The sequence below is a fragment of the Schistocerca serialis genome, chromosome 2 (genome assembly GCF_023864345.2).
Source record: "Schistocerca serialis cubense isolate TAMUIC-IGC-003099 chromosome 2, iqSchSeri2.2, whole genome shotgun sequence".
Taxonomy (NCBI): Eukaryota; Metazoa; Arthropoda; class Insecta; order Orthoptera; family Acrididae; genus Schistocerca; species Schistocerca serialis.
In genome coordinates this window covers 490,604,650-490,623,210 of record NC_064639.1, presented here as the reverse complement: position 1 = coordinate 490,623,210, position 18,561 = coordinate 490,604,650, and the positions used below count along the sequence as shown (strand labels likewise).

Genomic DNA, 18,561 nt, shown 5'->3' with positions numbered 1-18,561 from the left:
CACCATTTTTCTCTCTATAGACTGGTGTTTTCGAAATGCTAGAGCTACACTTCAAAAATGTAGTTGCTACTGGAACTGAACTTAGATTTTCAAAGCAATATAAATTACTTCTAACTACTTTTCTCCATTTCTTCGCAACGCTAGGGAAGTAGTACAGCACAGAGATACCTTCTTCATAGTAATGTGGTGTTATAGAGTCGTGTTCACTGCTGGTTCCTAGAAGTGAAAGAATTTCGATGTTTCGTAGTACTGCATTTATCTATTAAATTCTAGACTATATATTACTGTTCCATTGTACCACTACAACATCTACTTGAGGGCTTTAGTATCATCAATTCTGAAACTATTCATTTCAAATTATCTGATCTAAGAGTATTAGGGCGATGTGGAGAGTTTTTTCCAAGCACTGAAGACATTTGCTTGCACCACAGATCCACACCAACAACCTTCGAGGAAAACTAGCCTGCAACTGATCGGCATTCCATTCGCCCATTCTTGATGCTACCTCCACGACAGGTACAGCAAAACAAACAGACTGAGTGTGAGATCCCGCTAACATTACGCGTAAGTAAGGTCTACTTGATTTGGAGCCTGGCATTGTAAACATTTCCTAGTTTTTTACAATCCTCCATACTTCACCTATGATTAATGAACAGGATACTTCATAGTGATAAGAAATTTTTATTTATATCCAATGAAAATGTTTGCACAGTGTTATGTACAAAAAAAATTGCAAAATGTTATCAATGATAGCGCTAAAGCCAATTGTGTTATTCGTACAGTTTCTCCTTGTTGACACTTGGGAGTAGACTGTTGCAAACATAACAGTACTGAAGAAACAATTAATAAGACATATCAGAATATCCCCTGTAAAAAAAGGTAGTTTATTTGAGACAAAGTTTTTTGTAGATTTATCTTGCAAAGAATCACAATCCTATTATGTAGGAAGCTAACAAAATTATTGTGGTCTAATCACTGTCCAAATGATTTTCACTAATATCTAGGAGTAAAGTTATATGATTCGTACTGTTTTTTCAGAAAACTGGATAGCCATGTAAGAGGGCTTGTCCTGAATCATATTTGTTAGAGAAATTGATAAATGTTGGTAAAAAATGTACGTCAATTTCGTTGAAGAATATAGACTTTAATAACATATGAAAACTTGCTCATCACCGTTAAATAATTTAGATTACATTTACTGTGCCACAAATGCAATTCCTCCATAATGTTACCAGTAGCTAATATGGTAACACAGAACCGCAAATCTGCAACACAGCAAATAATTTTTTGTGGAAAACATTTGAAATATGTACTAAAATCTGTTTTGTACTTCTGTGGAAATGTTTTCTTTTCAATTATTATTTCTTCAAAGAATGTTTTGTTCTGAATTTCAAGAGTGTATGATGACCAAAATACTTAATAGGTTTTGATAGCATTTTCTCCTACAAAGTTTTACAATTACTAGATAAAACAGGAGACATGTAATGATATAAGGCATGTAAAATTTCTAGTCTGTGGCCATGCCACTATAGAAAATTTGTATTAGTTTTTCACTATGACATTTCAGACAATGTGTTGCCAACACATCAAACTATTCAGACTGCTCATGTCCACATACATGTAGATCCAACCGTTAGATTCCACATTACACTGGTACCCAAGCACTACATAGATGAATAATGACTTGAAGTCACAACTCAGACATTGCTCACTCCAACTGCCCTCTAGGTAATCCTGAGCTAAGCAATTGTGCTACTTTTTTTATTTCTTTTTTTAATAAATCTTTTCTTGATTTGAGTTACAATAAATTACGATTTACAAATGTTGATGAATAGCTTAATCGCTATCAACAAATACTTCAATTTGTTTGTATTAAGAAAGAATTTAATAATAATAATAACAATAACAATGGTAAAAAAAGGCCAACTATAGAAGTATAAACTCTGAAAGCCCTTCATTGCAAACATTTCTTAGCTTTTTAGTATTCTCTGTATTGCATCTCTTATTGATGGACAGGATATTTTCTAATGATATGCGACTTGTATGTTATGTCCACTTAGAAGCTGAGGAAGAACTTCGTAATCTGTTTTTCAGAGTGAAGACTGTTATTTAAGTTTCGTTCTCTAAATAAAAATAGGCGAAAATAATGTTTATCAATCAACAAAGTTTAAACGAAATCTAACTTACAGTTTGCTTAAAGGATCTGGAGTTGGTGAATGGTTGTGTGCGCCTTGTACAGTGCTTCATAGCCTTCCTGGCACCATTACCCCTGAGCGCAGCCAGATGTTAGCTGTTACTTTCCCACATCCCCTCCTCCACCTATCGTCAACAACTTTATCACTGAAATAAACCTCATGATGAAAAAAAATTTTCTTAAAAGACTTTCTTTTTCAAAAAGATAATAATATTTAGTTTTTTATGTATTTTATTAAACCACAAACGAATGACCTAATGTTACAATTGGTGTGGCTTATTTCTAACAACCTTTTTATAGAATTATGAAGTAGTTCTCAGTCCACAGCTTAAAAGTCCTTCTCAGAAAAGCAAGCTAACCACGCACATTTCAGGTAAACACTTGTAACAAAATATGCTTCCTCTGCAACCTTCCTCTCGCTATCAACGCTAACTCCACACAGGCACACCGCAGTCCCATTTAAAATCAACCAAATTAAAACGTGTGCGCTATTCTTAGTCCTAGTGTTTCTAAGACACTTGACAGCTGTACTCCTTACTTCTGAACCGCAAAAACTGGAAGGCTTCAGGTTGCCAATGATTAGTATCTATCAGTCATTTCGTAGTTACTGTTGTAATGTCAGTTGGTTCACTCATTGCTGTGAAGTGAATAATGAAGCAATTTCTGGTCCGTTGTGGGGACTACATCATCTCGGAGATGGCATTTTCATGAGATATTTATGCATAATTGATGTATAGGTTTCAATTTTACTGTCATATACACATCACAAAATGTATGTGTGTAGTGTGTGGACTATGTGACGAACATGTTATTTATACATCATTTTCACAAACTGTAGCCCTACAATACTGAGTTGTGAATTAGTACTCCCATTTGAAAAAAAATGTAATTATTGGTAACTTTTGTAAGCAGTATTACGGCGTTACGAAATAGTGATGACAGTCATGATCTCTCAGAAGTAATTCATTCTCGTAATCAAAACACGACTGAAATCAGTTGTTTTCACCCTTCAGAAAATTACATTTTATCGCCGCCCCCTGGGGTAATTACCCCAGGTTAACTACTGATCTAGGATCATTGATTAGTCAGACAGGGAAGTGTAACAAAGAAATAAAACAACGATTCGTTTTCGGCCAAGCCACAGTGCTGAAACTCAAGAATATCTGGCAGAACCTGGCAACATCCTAATGAAAGTAGATGAACTTGGTGGAAACATAGGTGTTTCCTATTTTCTTGTATGGCTACAAAATCTGAATCGTGAAAACTACAAGCAAGTTACGAGTCGAAGCCTTCAACATGTGGTGTTGATGGATGATGTTATGCATACCATGGACAGAAATAAGAACCAATGCTTCCATTAGAAAAGAATTCTGCATTACAAGAAATTTATCTTTTCGTGACAACCAAAGACACTTCCAGATCCTGGAACACATTTTGAGAAGAGAAGGGGATAACATTATTTGGAAGAGACCATTTTCCAAGGCAAAATCGTAAGTAGAAGACCACGAGGAAGGATAGAAAGTAGACAGTTGGATGAAGAGAAGAAGATTACCAGCCTCTCTCTTCACAGTGTATTAAAAAGAGCTGAAGACAGCTCCGGATGCAGATGTATAAGCGAAGATTCAGTTACTTACGAAATGAATGAAGAAAGGAGGTCTCGACACTCAGCAATGAGTATACCGACTAACGATGATGACGACTGAATCTAATTACGTTAATCGTACAGTGTCGCAGTTTTGATGCTGAAAAGTAGATTGCTGCTGTTATGATGACGACGAACGAGTCGTACCCAATGTGAGTGACTGGTGCCCAATGCTAAATAGAAACATACAAATCTCTTCTTTGCATATACAGCAGGTTTGTCAGTGAAGTCGATAAGGAGCTGGCTGCATGGTCTGGGTCTACAACGACTAAACTAGAAGTCGTTGGTAAAAAGTAATATATTGTACTTACCTGGTGGTACAGGAGTCTTCATAGTCAGGAGGAATATAATTACAAACAGAGAGCTATAGAGGCATCACATAGGCCATACTTTAACTAAGCGCCTTGTTAGAGGTTGCTTCCTATCAGCTGAAGGCTATACTACCTTCCTGTTTGACGTCCCAAGCAAGAAAGCACGGGGGTGAAAGCTATATGGGCGAAGAGGCATCAAGCCACGTAGTTCCATTCCAGACCACTAGAGACGCTAGGGGTCAAACGAAGCTGGAATTGACCAATGAGAGCTGTCTAAACTCCAATGGTGGTTGTTTTGAAATATTCTATCGTCTTGCTCTGCACTGAAGTCTGTGGTCCTCGGTTACAGTCGTCTTTGTATTTGTTTCATATTTACATACTACTCATTTTCATTATAAACAGATTTTGTACTTTAAATTCATAAAGCTCACCATGGAATTGAAGAAATTTCCTGCTGAAAAATGTCCGCAATTAATTGTAAGGTAAGACATTTAATTTTTCATTAAATAATCTCGTGGCTTATAAATGAAATGTATTCTCTTCTATCATGAATTAAGCAGTGTGGGTTCCGTTTGTTTATTTAAATAACTTTGATATGTCTGTAGTAGTTTTATTTAATGAAGACGTTTATGATTTCTTCAGAAAATTCAACACAAAATATTGACATTGAAATACTCCTGCAAGTTCCCCGGCTGTTCATCTGACTATTCCGTGAGTTCAACGGAGGAAATTTGCAACAAGCATTACTACAGGTTTCCAAAACAACCTCAAGAGTTGCTTCTAAAGTGGAAGAGTGGTAGTAAACTGTCACCAGATGTGAACTGTGCTTCTTATTTTGTTTGTGAAGATCATTTTTTCGAAGACGATTTTATGAGTAAAATTAAGCATAGGCTAAACAGGGGTGTGTTTCCAAAACATGTGACAGGTGTTCCTTGTGAAATTGCCAAAATAGGTAATGAATCAGGTGTCACTGTTGTTAATAGTGAATTGGGCCTACCATGCACTAGTGGTGCTATGGCAACTGTTCATTTTACAACTGCTAATACCAGAAGTGAAACTGGTGTTAATGAACTATAAAGCCGTAGATGTGCTGTGGCAAGTAGTTCTCATGTAAGTGTTTGTACCAGAAGTGGATCAGGTGAAACTGGTGTTAATAGTGAATTAGACTTACCAAGCACTAGTGGTGCCATGGAAAATCTTTATTATACAGGTGCCAATATCAGAGGTGAACCTGGTGTTAGAGAATTACCTAGCACTAGTTGTGCTGAGCAGAGTAATTCATTGACTGATGTACCTCTTAAATTTTTTGTCTCCCCTCAAAATGAATCTGCAGATAGTGAGCACACATTCTTATCTGAAACATTTTGTAATGAGGAAAGTGTGGTTTTAGGTACGGGGATTTCAAAAGCAGACTTAACTCCAACAAAATCAAAAATGTACAAGATTCATAGGAATACTCTGACAAGGCTATCAAAACTGAAACCAAAGCTACATCATGAAAAATCAGAACTGCAAGCACTTAAAGATTTATATGACAGCAATACTTTCTCTGTCATAGAATCTAATTTAAACTCTGTTCCCAAAGATTTCATAAACAGCCAATTACGAAATGCTCATCAATCAGCAAATGCAAGGCGATGGACAACCGAGGACAAAGTATTTGCTTTATCCTTATACAAATGAAGTCCCCTCCTATACAAATATTTGTCAGTTCATTTTTATCTTCCTTCTGTGAGGTATCTGAAATGTCTGTTGTCTTCTATACCTTTTCAACCAGGATTGAATACTTTGGTCATGAATGTAATGAAAGCAGAAGTTGAAGTAATGAACAACAGTGACAAATATTGTGCTTTGTTGTTTGATGAAATGTCTTTAGAAAGAGGGTTGTATTAAAATGCAAGCAAACAATAAATTTCAGGGTTTCAGGATTTAGGACATTTAGGGAGATCAAATGTTCATGCAAATCATGCATTAGTTTTCATGGTTAGAGGCACACATAAAAGCTAGAAGCAGGTTGTTGCTTATTATTTCACTCACAACTCAGTTTCAAGTATTGCTTTATAAAGTCTTATTACCTATGTCATAAGGCAATTGCAATAAATAGGGCTAAAGGAAGTTTGTACAGTTTGTGACCAGGGTGCAACCAACCAGAGAGCACTGAAGGAACTCTGCTGTGAGAAATCTGCTGAGTCCAGTCCATTTCATTTTGTAGTCAAAGATGAACCTATTGCAGTCATTTATGATGTCTCACATCTATTAAAAATACTAGAAATGCTCTGCTAGGAAATAAAATACAGTTTGGGTTTAAAAAAAGAGGCCACTTTTGAATATATTCACAGGGCTTTTCTTCTGGATCAGCAGAAGATGTTTAAGACGTTGCCAAACCTGCATAGGAATCATTTTGAATTAAAGGATTCTTTTACTAAAATGAAAGTCAAGGTAGCTGTAGCCCAGCTTAGTCATACAGTTGCTGCAGTTACTGACACTTATGTGGCATTTAATATCTTACCTGCTGGGGCAATATAGACTGCAGAATTTGTTGAAAAGATGGATTGTTTATTTGATTCACTGAACAGTTCATATTGTTATCCACAATATGGCAAGTCTTATAATTATGCCTTCTCTGCAGAGTCCTCATATATTGAAATGCAGTACAGTCTGTTAAAGGAAATGGAAAATTGGAAAGTGTTGGAGCTAGGCACAGGGGGAGATAGGACAAATATGTTCAGTTTCATAAGTGGGTGGCAAACTACAATGAGATTATTGATGTTCATTTGGAACAGATTTTTTTAAAAATGTCTTTAATTTTTTAAGCATGAGGGTTTTCAATCAAGACCCAGTGGAGAATGTATTTTGTTGTGTGAGGCAGCATGGTGTTGCAAACACCAACCCAACTTGCTTTCAGTTCAAAGCAGCATTGAAAACAGTTATGGTCAATAACATGTCCTTTCCTACAAAGTCACTAGGTGATTGTGAGGATGATAGATGCATGCCATTAAGCAATTTAAGGCAATTTTTGGGAGCTAGTGATGACAACTTCCTTGACTCCACAACAGACCATTCCATTATGGATCAAAGTGCTTTATATTGTGCTCTTCCCGATAATGAAGCTGCTGCTGGTAGTGGTGGGGCTGATGTAAGAAATGACAGACAAGCACTAGCATATGTAGCTGGTTACATCCTACGAACGATGGGTGTAACACCTGAAACCAACTGTTGTTGTTGTTGTTGTGGTCTTCAGTCCTGAGACTGGTTTGATGTAGCTCTCCATGCCACTCTATCCTGTGCAAGCTTTTTCATCTCCCAGTACCTACTGCAACCTACATCCTTCTGAATCTGCTTAGTGTATTCATCTCATGGTCTCCCTCTACGATTTTTACCCTCCACGCTGCCCTCCAATACTAAATTGGTGATCCCTTGATGCCTCAGAACATGCCCTACCAACCGATCCCTTCTTCTGGTCAAGTTGTGCCACAAACTTCTCTTCTCCCCAATCCTATTCAATACTTCCTCATTAGTTACATGATCTACCCATCTAATCTTCAGCATTCTTCTGTAGCACCACATTTCGAAAGCTTCTATTCTCTTCTTGTCTAAACTATTTATCGTCCATGTTTCACTTCCATACATGGCTACACTCCATACGAATACTTTCAGAAATGACTTCCTGACACTTAAATCAATACTGGATGTTAACAAATTTCTCTTCTTCAGAAACGCTTTCCTTGCCATTGCCAGTCTACATTTTATATCCTCTCTACTTCGACCATCATCAGTTATTTTGCTCCCCAAATAGCAAAACTCCTTTACTACTTTAAGTGCCTCATTTCCTAATCTAATTCCCTCAGCATCACCCGACTTAATTAGACTACATTCCATTATCCTTGTTTTGTTTTTGTTGATGTTCATCTTATATCCTCCTTTCAAGACACTGTCCATTCCATTCAACTGCTCTTCCAAGTCCTTTGCTGTCTCTGACAGAATTACAATGTCATCGGCGAACCTCAAAGTTTTTATTTCTTCTCCATGAATTTTAATACCTACTCCGAATTTTTCTTTTGTTTCCTTTACTGCTTGCTCAATATACAGATTGAACAACATCGGGGAGAGGCTACAACCCTGTCTTACTCCCTTCCCAACCACTGCTTCCCTTTCATGTCCCTCGACTCTTATAACTGCCATCTGGTTTCTGTACAAATTGTAAATAGCCTTTCGCTCCCTGTATTTTACCCCTGCCACCTTTAGAATTTGAAAGAGAGTATTCCAGTCAACATTGTCAAAAGCTTTCTCTAAGTCTACAAATGCTAGAAACGTAGGTTTGCCTTTCCTTAATCTTTCTTCTAAGATAAGTCGTAAGGTCAGTATTGCCTCACGTGTTCCAGTGTTTCTACGGAATCCAAACTGATCTTCCCCGAGGTTGGCTTCTACTAGTTTTTCCATTCGTCTGTAAAGAATTCGTGTTAGTATTTTGCAGCTGTGACTTATTAAGCTGATAGTTCGGTAATTTTCACATCTGTCAACACCTGCTTTCTTTGGGATTGGAATTATTATATTCTTCTTGAAGTCTGAGGGTATTTCGCCTGTTTCATACATCTTGCTCACCAGATGGTAGAGTTTTGTCAGGACTGGCTCTCCCACGGCCGTCAGTAGTTCCACTGGAATATTGTCTACTCCGGGGGCCTTGTTTCGACTCAGGTCTTTCAGTGCTCTGTCAAACTCTTCACGCAGTATCGTGTCTCCCATTTCATCTTCATCTACATCCTCTTCCATTTCCATAATATTGTCCTCAAGTACATCGCCCTTGTATAGACCCTCTATATACTCCTTCCACCTTTCTGCTTTCCCTTCTTTGCTTAGCACTGGGTTTCCATCTGAGCACTTGATATTCATACAAGTCGTTCTCTTATCTCCAAAGGTCTCTTTAATTTTCCTGTAGGCGGTATCTATCTTACCCCTAGTGAGATAGGCCTCTACATCCTTACATTTGTCCTCTAGCCATCCCTGCTTAGCCATTTTGCACTTCCTGTCGATCTCATTTTTGAGACGTTTGTATTCCTTTTTGCCTGTTTCACTTACTGCATTTTTATATTTTCTCCTTTCATCAATTAAATTCAATATTTCTTCTGTTACCCAAGGATTTCTACTAGCCCTCGTCTTTTTACCTACTTGATCCTCTGCTGCCTTCACTACTTCATCCCTCAAAGCTACCCATTCTTCTTCTACTGTATTTATTTCCCCCATTCCTGTCAATTGCTCCCTTATGCTCTCCCTGAATCTCTGTACAACCTCTGGTTCTTTTAGTTTATCCAGGTCCCATCTCCTTAAATTCCCACCTTTTTGCAGTTTCTTCAGTTTTAATCTACAGGTCATAACCAATAGATTGTGGTCAGAGTCCACATCTGCCCCTGGAAATGTCTTACAATTTAAAACCTGGTTCCTAAATCTCTGTCTTACCATTATATAATCTATCTGATACCTTTTAGTATCTCCAGGGTTCTTCCATGTATACAACCTTCTTTCATGATTCTTAAACCAAGTGTTAGTTATGATTATGTTGTGCTCTGTGCAAAATTCTACCAGGCGGCTTCCTCTTTCATTTCTGTCCCCCAATCCATATTCACCTACTATGTTTCCTTCTCTCCCTTTTCCTACACTCGAATTCCAGTCACCCATGACTATTAAATTTTCGTCTCCCTTCACAATCTGAATAATTTCTTTTATTTCATCATACATTTCTTCAATTTCTTCGTCATCTGCAGAGCTAGTTGGCATATAAACTTGTACTACTGTAGTAGGTGTGGGCTTCGTATCTATCTTGGCCACAATAATGCGTTCACTATGCTGTTTGTAGTAGCTTACCCGCATTCCTATTTTCCTATTCATTATTAAACCTACTCCTGCATTTCCCCTATTTGATTTTGTGTTTATAACCCTGTAGTCACCTGACCAGAAGTCTTGTTCCTCCTGCCACCGAACTTCACTAATTCCCACTATATCTAACTTCAACCTATCCATTTCCCTTTTTAAATTTTCTAACCTACCTGCCCGATTAAGGGATCTGACATTCCACGCTCCGATCCGTAGAACACCAGTTTTCTTTCTCCTGATAACGACATCCTCTTGAGTAGTCCCCGCCCGGAGATCCGAATGGGGGACTATTTTACCTCCGGAATATTTTACCCAAGAGGACGCCATCATCATGTAATCATACAGTAAAGCTGCATGCCCTCGGGAAAAATTACGGCTGTAGTTTCCCCTTGCTTTCAGCCGTAAACCAACTGTAGTGACTGTAAAACAACTCTGCCCTCACCAACACTCACAGAGCATCATTTATTTACAAGTTTCAAAGAATATGATGCTTTAAACCCAAAATTATTGTATGCTAGCGACAACTTAATGTCCTTTGTAGCAAATGTTCATAGTCAGTTGTATGCATTCTTAGATAAATGTGGACACCAGGGACAATTGGAGAATACATTCTATTCACTGTTTAAGTTTCCAGAGGAAATAACATTTTGCAAAGCCCATTTCTCTGAACAGTATATTTTAAGACAATGTGTACCTCTATTGATTTACAAGTATGTGAAAGATTGGAAATAAATCATCAATAAATAAAGACTTGATATTGTTAAAGACAAATTCAGTAAACGGTCTAGAGCTTTATAACGGTTAAAAGAAAATTTTTCTTGTGTGCTTCAGAAATAAAAAGTAAGTTTTGTTTTCATTTCACTGTTTTTTATCCAACTTTCCTGCTTTTGGTACTTGGTATTGATGTTTTTTTGTGTTGAAGCATTTACAGTAGTAAGATGTGGGAACCTTTTTAAGAAATTAATGGTCAGTAGTGCAAATATGCTGGGCGGTTACCCAGAACTTATAGTCCTGAAACATAGTTGTAACATATTTTAGAATTCTTCATTAATTAATACTGTGATAAATAATTCTTAATAGAACCTCTTTAACTGCTGTTTATTCTCTTAATAATAGGCTTTTTTTCTCCATTGATCTAGCAGCTTGTATGACGTAAAAATTATGACATTATTCAGCAATATTTGTAGTCCAGTTTAGCTGCTACAATGTTATTTTCCTTTTGCTTCAATTATTTACACCACAAGCTTGTTTCGTCTTACTCTCAGTTTTAGGTGTTTCATCTAGTTCTTATGAGCCGTAAAACATGCTGGAGCTTTTACATGTTGATAGATAACAGTATAAGAATGTCAATTTAAAAGTCTATTTTTGACGTTTGCGCCTGACAGTCACTGTTCCTATCACGTTTTCTTGTCTATCAGACACAAACGTCAAAAATAGACTGAAAATATTACCGAATAGGTTTCTCTATGCTGTATTACAGTGTGCTATAACTGTCTTTCAATTATTTTATTATGATGCCAGCCAAAATAATTACAGTGCATGCCCAGAAAAATAAGGTAATTGAATTAAAAGAAAAATAAAAACCTACAACGTAAGTAAACTAGGGGAGGGGGGGATGCAACCCGCAATGTTTTCATATTTTAGTTCATCTCCATACCACTGGAGGTGTTGTTGTCGGTCTGTGTTTCGCACTTTTAACACGGGAGTTGCGTTTCTCTTTTTTCTTGTTCTGTGCAAGAAAGGACGAGCACACACTGGAGATGTGTTGTAAGCCGCAGACCGGCGCTAGCGGCGCTAGTATCGACTCGCGGGTCCAGCGATACTAGTATGGACCGCGGTCGATAACTGCAACCCCTAACAAGTGTGGTATCGAACGTTGATACCACAATTGCGAACATAGCAGTACTGAAACAACAAACAATAAGATATGAAGTGTGGTAAGACATTCAGGATTTACCGTGTGTAGGTAAAATGAAGAAGACTAAACTAATGGTTATTAATCATTAACACTTAAAATAGTATATTTGACACATAAAATTGTGATTTTTGTATGTATTACTTGCAAAGAAGTTTTCATAGCGCTATTACAAATCACGCTAATGGAGTTGTTGTCTAGTTACTGTCCAAATGATTTGCACTAATATCTAGCAATGAAATAATATGTTTTGTGTTGTTTGTTTTCAGAAAATTTAATATATATGTAAAAAGTTTGATCTTGAATCGTACTTATTTGAAATCAGTAAAAATTGATGAAAAATGTACGATAACTTTGTTGTACAAATACAGAATTTAGTAACAAGTGAATAGTTACTGCTAACTAATAAAGAATTTTGATTAAAGCGTTTATTGTGCCACAAAGATACTTTGTCAAGAAATATTCGACAACATTGTTTCCAACAACTCATGTAATGACATAAAATTACAAATTTGCAATAAAGCAAATTTTTAACTCGAACATTTGAAATGTGTGCTAAATTTAGTTTTCTACTTTTGTGGATTAATTTTCTTTTAAATTACGTATTTTTCACTTAATTTTTTGTTCCATGTTTCAAATGTATGAGACAACTAATAAAATTTATTGAATTACAAGATGTGACGATATAAGACGTGTAAAATCTTCACTTTATGATGATGTCACCGTAGAAAATTTGTATTATAATTTTTTCACTATGACAGTTCAGCAGATTTGTTGTCCATACCTATGCGTCATTGTTTCCACCTTGCTCATTTCCACAGATATCGCGACGCGGCTGTCATATTCCGTATCAACCAAGAACCCGTAGCAGTACAGAGAAGAATAAAACGATGCTCCAGGTGAGGCTCGAACTCACAACCCCGGCATTGCTCACGGCTACTGCCTTATAAGTACCGTGCGCTAACCGATTGCGCCACTGGAGCTACGCGCTGGCTGCGCGCCCAGAGTGATATACTATCTCTGTGGCGTTCCCAGGATTCCGTCGGCTGTCACCTTTCAGGCTCATGTAAACATGAAAACAAACTATGTAGAGCAGCTACGATCACTAAAAAGCGTGTTCTTCTGTAGCACTACTTCTGGAACGATATATTATTTGACTGACGCTACGCTGCTGTCCACTGAAGTAAACTGCAACTCACGAGTGTTCCACACATACAGATCTCTCCGTGTTATGCCAGATAAAAAGTGAGATGTAATGCTTAGAGGACACTACAGCCTTTCGACTTACACCAACGCGCCATCCTTCAAACGGTCAGCTCTGAAGTTCACACCCTTGTGACCATGATTGATTCCTTAGTGGTGATGTACTTCTGTTGTATAGCTAACATGAAAATTCGACATGTGATCATTTCGTATGTTACGTTTGCGGCACCTCTGACAGTAGAGCCTACACTATTCACAGATTTCTTGTTGCACAGTGTGGTCGAAATATGCCAGATCTGGATAATGTTTAGAAGTGTTATATGATACAAGTTGTACAAGTCAATAAAAAAGAGAACTTCTCTTGTAAGTACGTAGATGTTGGAAGTACGCACTGTTGACATTGCTGCAGCGCTGTGACCGATACATCGAACTGTGACACACGAATAGAAGTTCTCTCTGAAGGTTGGCAGCAGCATCGTTTCCATTGTTATGCTTTAGACCTTCCAGTGAGTGAGAATTATGTAGTTAAACTTGAACCTTGAAATCACTCCACAGGTTAAAATCGTAGGAAGGACGACGCGGCTTGCTGCTCACCCAACATGAACTCGTACCTAGTTTGCCTGTGTGATAGGTGCTATATCGGTAGAATCGCCTATTTTCTATTATTTACTCCAGAAGTGACTTCAAAGTTACATGACATAATGAAATGATGAAAGCACTTTTCGAGCGAGTATTACTGTATCTAATATGGAGACGTAAACGGAATTACCTCAATTTTAGACTTTCTATTTGTGCAAGAGTACTAAAAAAGAAAGAGTTAAAAATGAAATTTGTTTTTATTTTTTATGGCTTTCAGTGGCGTTACCGTCAGCCCCCTTCGTAAAAGGTTGCAGTTTCAAGCTTTTATTTTTCGTTGTTGTAGACGAGTGGTGAAATGAAATTGTGCTCTTTTTTAACCAGCATAGCGCAGATCCATGAAAAACATTGTAACACACGTGCGCAAGCTCTAAATACGAACGGGTTATTCTTCTTTTCTTATTGAACAACACCATGTTCAAAGTCTTGGTTACATTTTATATGTTTCTTTCATTTATCAGAGATGTTTCATACTTAACATTCATATCAAAGTCTCATATATAGAAATGATAATGAGTGTAAAATGTGAAACACGTCTGATACCGCTACGTGAAATACTTGTATACATTGCCTGACGGGTGCTAAAGATTACGCTATTTAATAAGTTCGTGATCGCTGCAAGACAGAGATCGTACAAGATAGCTTGTCTTCATTACTTTGCGTCAACTAAGCAGGTTAACTGTGACTACTCGTTTACAGACTTTATTTTGCGTCTACCCTACCGATAACTTATTGAATAACTTTCGAGTAATGCTCGTCACTGCGGTTAAATAAAGTACACAGACATCGTACACCACTCAATCTCATCGCAGCGCCACACAAAAGGAATTCCAAAGGAATTCCATCAGTTGAAAAGAGTACTGTACTACTTCCTAATTATACATAGTACGTACCATGAGTGGTGATGGAAGGCGGCGGTGACATGAATCTGATTCGATAATTATACCTGGAAGATTCTGGTCAGAGTGTTAGAAATTAGGAACATAAATAAAATAATGCAAAATTTCTGGTAACACATTCAGCAGCAACAGTAGAACATAACTGTCTTATGAACTCATCAGACACAGATAAAAACTGCCAGTGCCTTCCGCGGAGTAAATCAAGGGTGACAAAATTAATGCTTGTCTGACTGTTGAGATGTGTGTGAGTGTGGTGTTCTTAGGTTAGTTATGTTTAAGTAGTTCTAAGTTCTAGGGGACTGATGACCATAGATGTTAAGTCCCATAGTGCTCAGAGCCATTTTTTTTTGTTGAGATGTGTAAAACTCAATGGGGGACTCTAGAATCATGAAACACTGTCACATGTGCTGTCTACAGAGGCACCGCAGAGAGGCAGTCCAGTAGCCATCTATATAGCCTGGTGGTCACCATATGGGCGTTGCTGCAGTGCTGCAGCGCCTCCATCTTGAAAGTGTACTCCGAAGCGAAACTGAAAAGCTGCCGATGTCGTTTGAAAGTTGTGATCAACTCTTCTATATAGACTTGGAATTTAATCCGCACGGGGTGTTTATGCACCCATGAGAGGTGTTGCAGTAAGCTTAAGTCAGAGAAAGCAATAATAATTGATCTAGACACCTATTTAATCTAGATCCGTACATGACATGATTCACCAGCTGTTATTCTAGGGATATAAAGTACATTATGACATGAAATTCCACCGTCTCTTTTCCTTTCATTCCCTACTCGTCACGCAACAACAAAGACATAACATAGATGCTTGTAAGAATCAATTTCTAATCAACACCTCCATATTAGACATAAAACATTAGAATGGCAATGCCGTTTGTGCGTTTACAAGTATCGGCTTCCTCATATTATGAAGTCGTTAAATCTTGCTACCTCGTAGGGACATACTCTTGGTAGACAGTGTTTCCTGTTACTAATTGATAGCAGTGGTGTCGATTGCCTTAATAATTTTATTTATTTCATTTTTTCATCTTGTCAGTTTGACACAATTTTTTACACAAGAGGTGGAGCCCCTCCACGCCCACACCGGCATGATGGCCAACACAATAGGTCTACTGCCATCTCTGCATACTGCGATGTTTGCGTACGTCTGGTTAAGTATAACCATTAATACGCGCCCATCTGGAGATAGATTGGATCGAAATCGAACGCAGGGTAGCGGTTTGAAGGGCAGAGGAAAAAAAGTGCCAAGGAAAGAGCCAAGGGAAAAAAATCTCTGAGATAGTTTGGTCGGGTGGTACGAACAGTAAAGGATGTCTTGCTGCCTGCGATAGGTCGTGCAAGGATAGGCTTTGTTAGTAGTGGGCATCATGGATGTCGATACCTTGTCGTTGTGCGGTTGTGCTGCTTGGAGGCTGGCGCTGGGTGCTGGTGTAGAGTCCTCGTTCAGCGTCAGCAACCTACAACAGTTAGGTTTAGTATCGTTTTTGTGTCCGATAGGTCATATATCGGATGCACAGTGTAAGGTAATGTTGGCGGTTTGTTTGTGCGTCAGTGGGCGAGCTCGTCGGTGTCCCTTGCTGTGGCCTGTTGGTCGGCTCTAATAGCAGCTGGTAATTACCAGTCAGTGTTGCTGATATGCAGGGGCTTGCCGACGTTTGTCGCTTGTTTGCGTATGTTAGTTTACCGTAGGTGGCTATGCCCCAGCTAGCAGCGTCAGTCGATTAAATCACAGATTTTATAGCAAAATTTTATACAATAACATGATGAACCTTAAAATCTGCGTTACAGGCATTTACTGAAGTTCTAAAATGCTATTTTTCCCCTGTAACGGGCTGCACCACAGATCCAGCCTAGGGACCTATACATTCTAAATACAGCGCTGGATACGAAGATGGCTTTTAAAACATCTTGACGCTATTGATGCTCATAGGAGCCACTTGGAATAGCCATCCTTTAAGTTGACAGAACTAACGCGATGAAATACACTTTCAGTGATCCCCAGTATGTGCTGCAGTGAGCTGTTTTCCTTTCAACATTTTCCTCCGCAATCTGCTTCCTGGCACTTCTCGTTAATACGTGCCACCCGCTTGATCAGGTCGAAAGGGAATACAAATTCTCTAATCTTCCCGAATTGTGATTTTGGATAAGAAATTGTGTCTTGTGGAGAGCGTAAGTTATTTTATGCTTTTCGTAAAATATTATACGCAACAATAAAATAAATTCTGGGAATGTGACCGGCGATATTCGAGTTCTGGAACTGACTTCAGCGTATCAGTCTCACGCCTACGTCAGATTAAGTGTGGCCTCGGCCCGGCCCGATGTGGGTCAGTGGACTGCACCTTATCGGACAACATTTATCTCCAGCTCGCGACCACTATAGGTAATCAGATGGGCTGCAGTACGGTCGTTGGCCTGTCTGTTTATTTCTAGCGTGGGTGGAGAGTAATTACTCAGAGTGAAAATGTCATTGAACCCTTTAGCACTGCTTCAATGTCAAGCTACTTCAGATATTATAGGCCCTGTATGTGCATCTTTCTTCTTTTACATTGTTTTGTGACCATATAGCGTAAGGGAAAGTATAACGATGTTAATTAACGAATACTGAAAATTATTTAGATAAATAATGCAATATCATATTCAATAAAGTAGGCAAATACAATGCTGTAGGAACACATACTAAGTGTTAATCTTCGTGAAGATTTAATTTCAACACATAGGGAGGAATTAAAAATCAAATTCTGAGAAAAGTAATTTTAATGACAATTCATTCCGTACTTACATGATTATTTGAGTACATTTTTCGCACCAAGGCAACAAAAATATACCCAGGCCATTATATATTCTTCTCTTATACATCACGTTCACGCCGGCCGGGGTGGCCGAACGGTTCAAGGCGCTTCAGTCTGGAACCGGGCGACCGCAACGGTCGCACGTTCGAATCCTGCCTCGGACATGGATGTGTGTGATGTCCTTAGGTTGGTTAGGTTTAAGTAGTTCTAAGTTCTAAGGGACTGATGACCTCAGATGTTAAGTGCCACAGTGCTCAGAGCCATCACGTTCACGTTAATGTCAAGGATCTGCTTCTGAGTTCTGTTTCTGCTTTAAATAATATCTGTTCGTCCTATATAGGTCCCGTTTATATTTAAGAGAGAAACATTTTCGGTGGCTTTTTTACATATTCATACAATACGTTTGGAAACCACTACCTTGTCTGCGTGGAACTTTCCCCACAGTTTCTCAGTGAATTTATGCGATCTTCACTGAGAGCAGCCAACCAAACAATATGAAACACATTTCTGTAGACCTTACGGTGTTACCTCGGTAACCTCGAGCGATGTGTAACAACCGTGTTAAGTACTAAGAAAAGATGTGAAGCTTTCAATGAGAAAAAGAAACAAGGCAGGAAAATTTTTTTGGAAAGTTGTGGTAAGGTCTTATGGGACCAAAATTGATGAGGTCATAGGTCCATGAGCTGACACACTACTTAATCTAACTTACGCTAAGGACGGCACACACACCCATACCCGAAGGAAAAACAAGTCAGGAAACAATGCTCGCGATTCAGGTAGTTTGACTGACTAGTTCTGGAAATATAGTGTAGACCAGTAACTGAAATTTCACGAAATACGATAGTTTCCTTATCGCTAACTTCTCGTCATTGACTAAATCTGAAAGCTTCCTCATCTCATAACATACCTCAACATGGACTCGGTATGACGACAGTTTTATCTTTAATATTTTTCGGGTATTTAGCCTGGTTTCGTTGTCCAGAAGGAATAGCTCGGAGACTTGTGCCATAATCCCTAAAAAGTTTATTCTCAATGCGCACAAAATTATTTAGTGGCTATACACATTTCGACTGTTAAGCCATTGTCAGTAGCCCT

At 38.3% G+C, this 18,561-nt stretch overlaps 1 protein-coding gene and 1 non-coding gene across 2 annotated transcripts in view; both read right to left on the bottom strand.

The window, feature by feature from the left end:
- LOC126456117 (uncharacterized) overlaps window positions 1-18,561 on the bottom strand; it is a 117,234-nt gene that overhangs the window by 19,528 nt on the left and 79,145 nt on the right. The gene's annotated exons all lie outside the window — the stretch shown is intronic.
- Window positions 12,822-12,913, bottom strand: Trnai-uau (transfer RNA isoleucine (anticodon UAU)). The gene is given in 2 exon segments: window positions 12,822-12,857; window positions 12,876-12,913. It is a non-coding gene; the product is annotated as a tRNA-Ile (tRNA).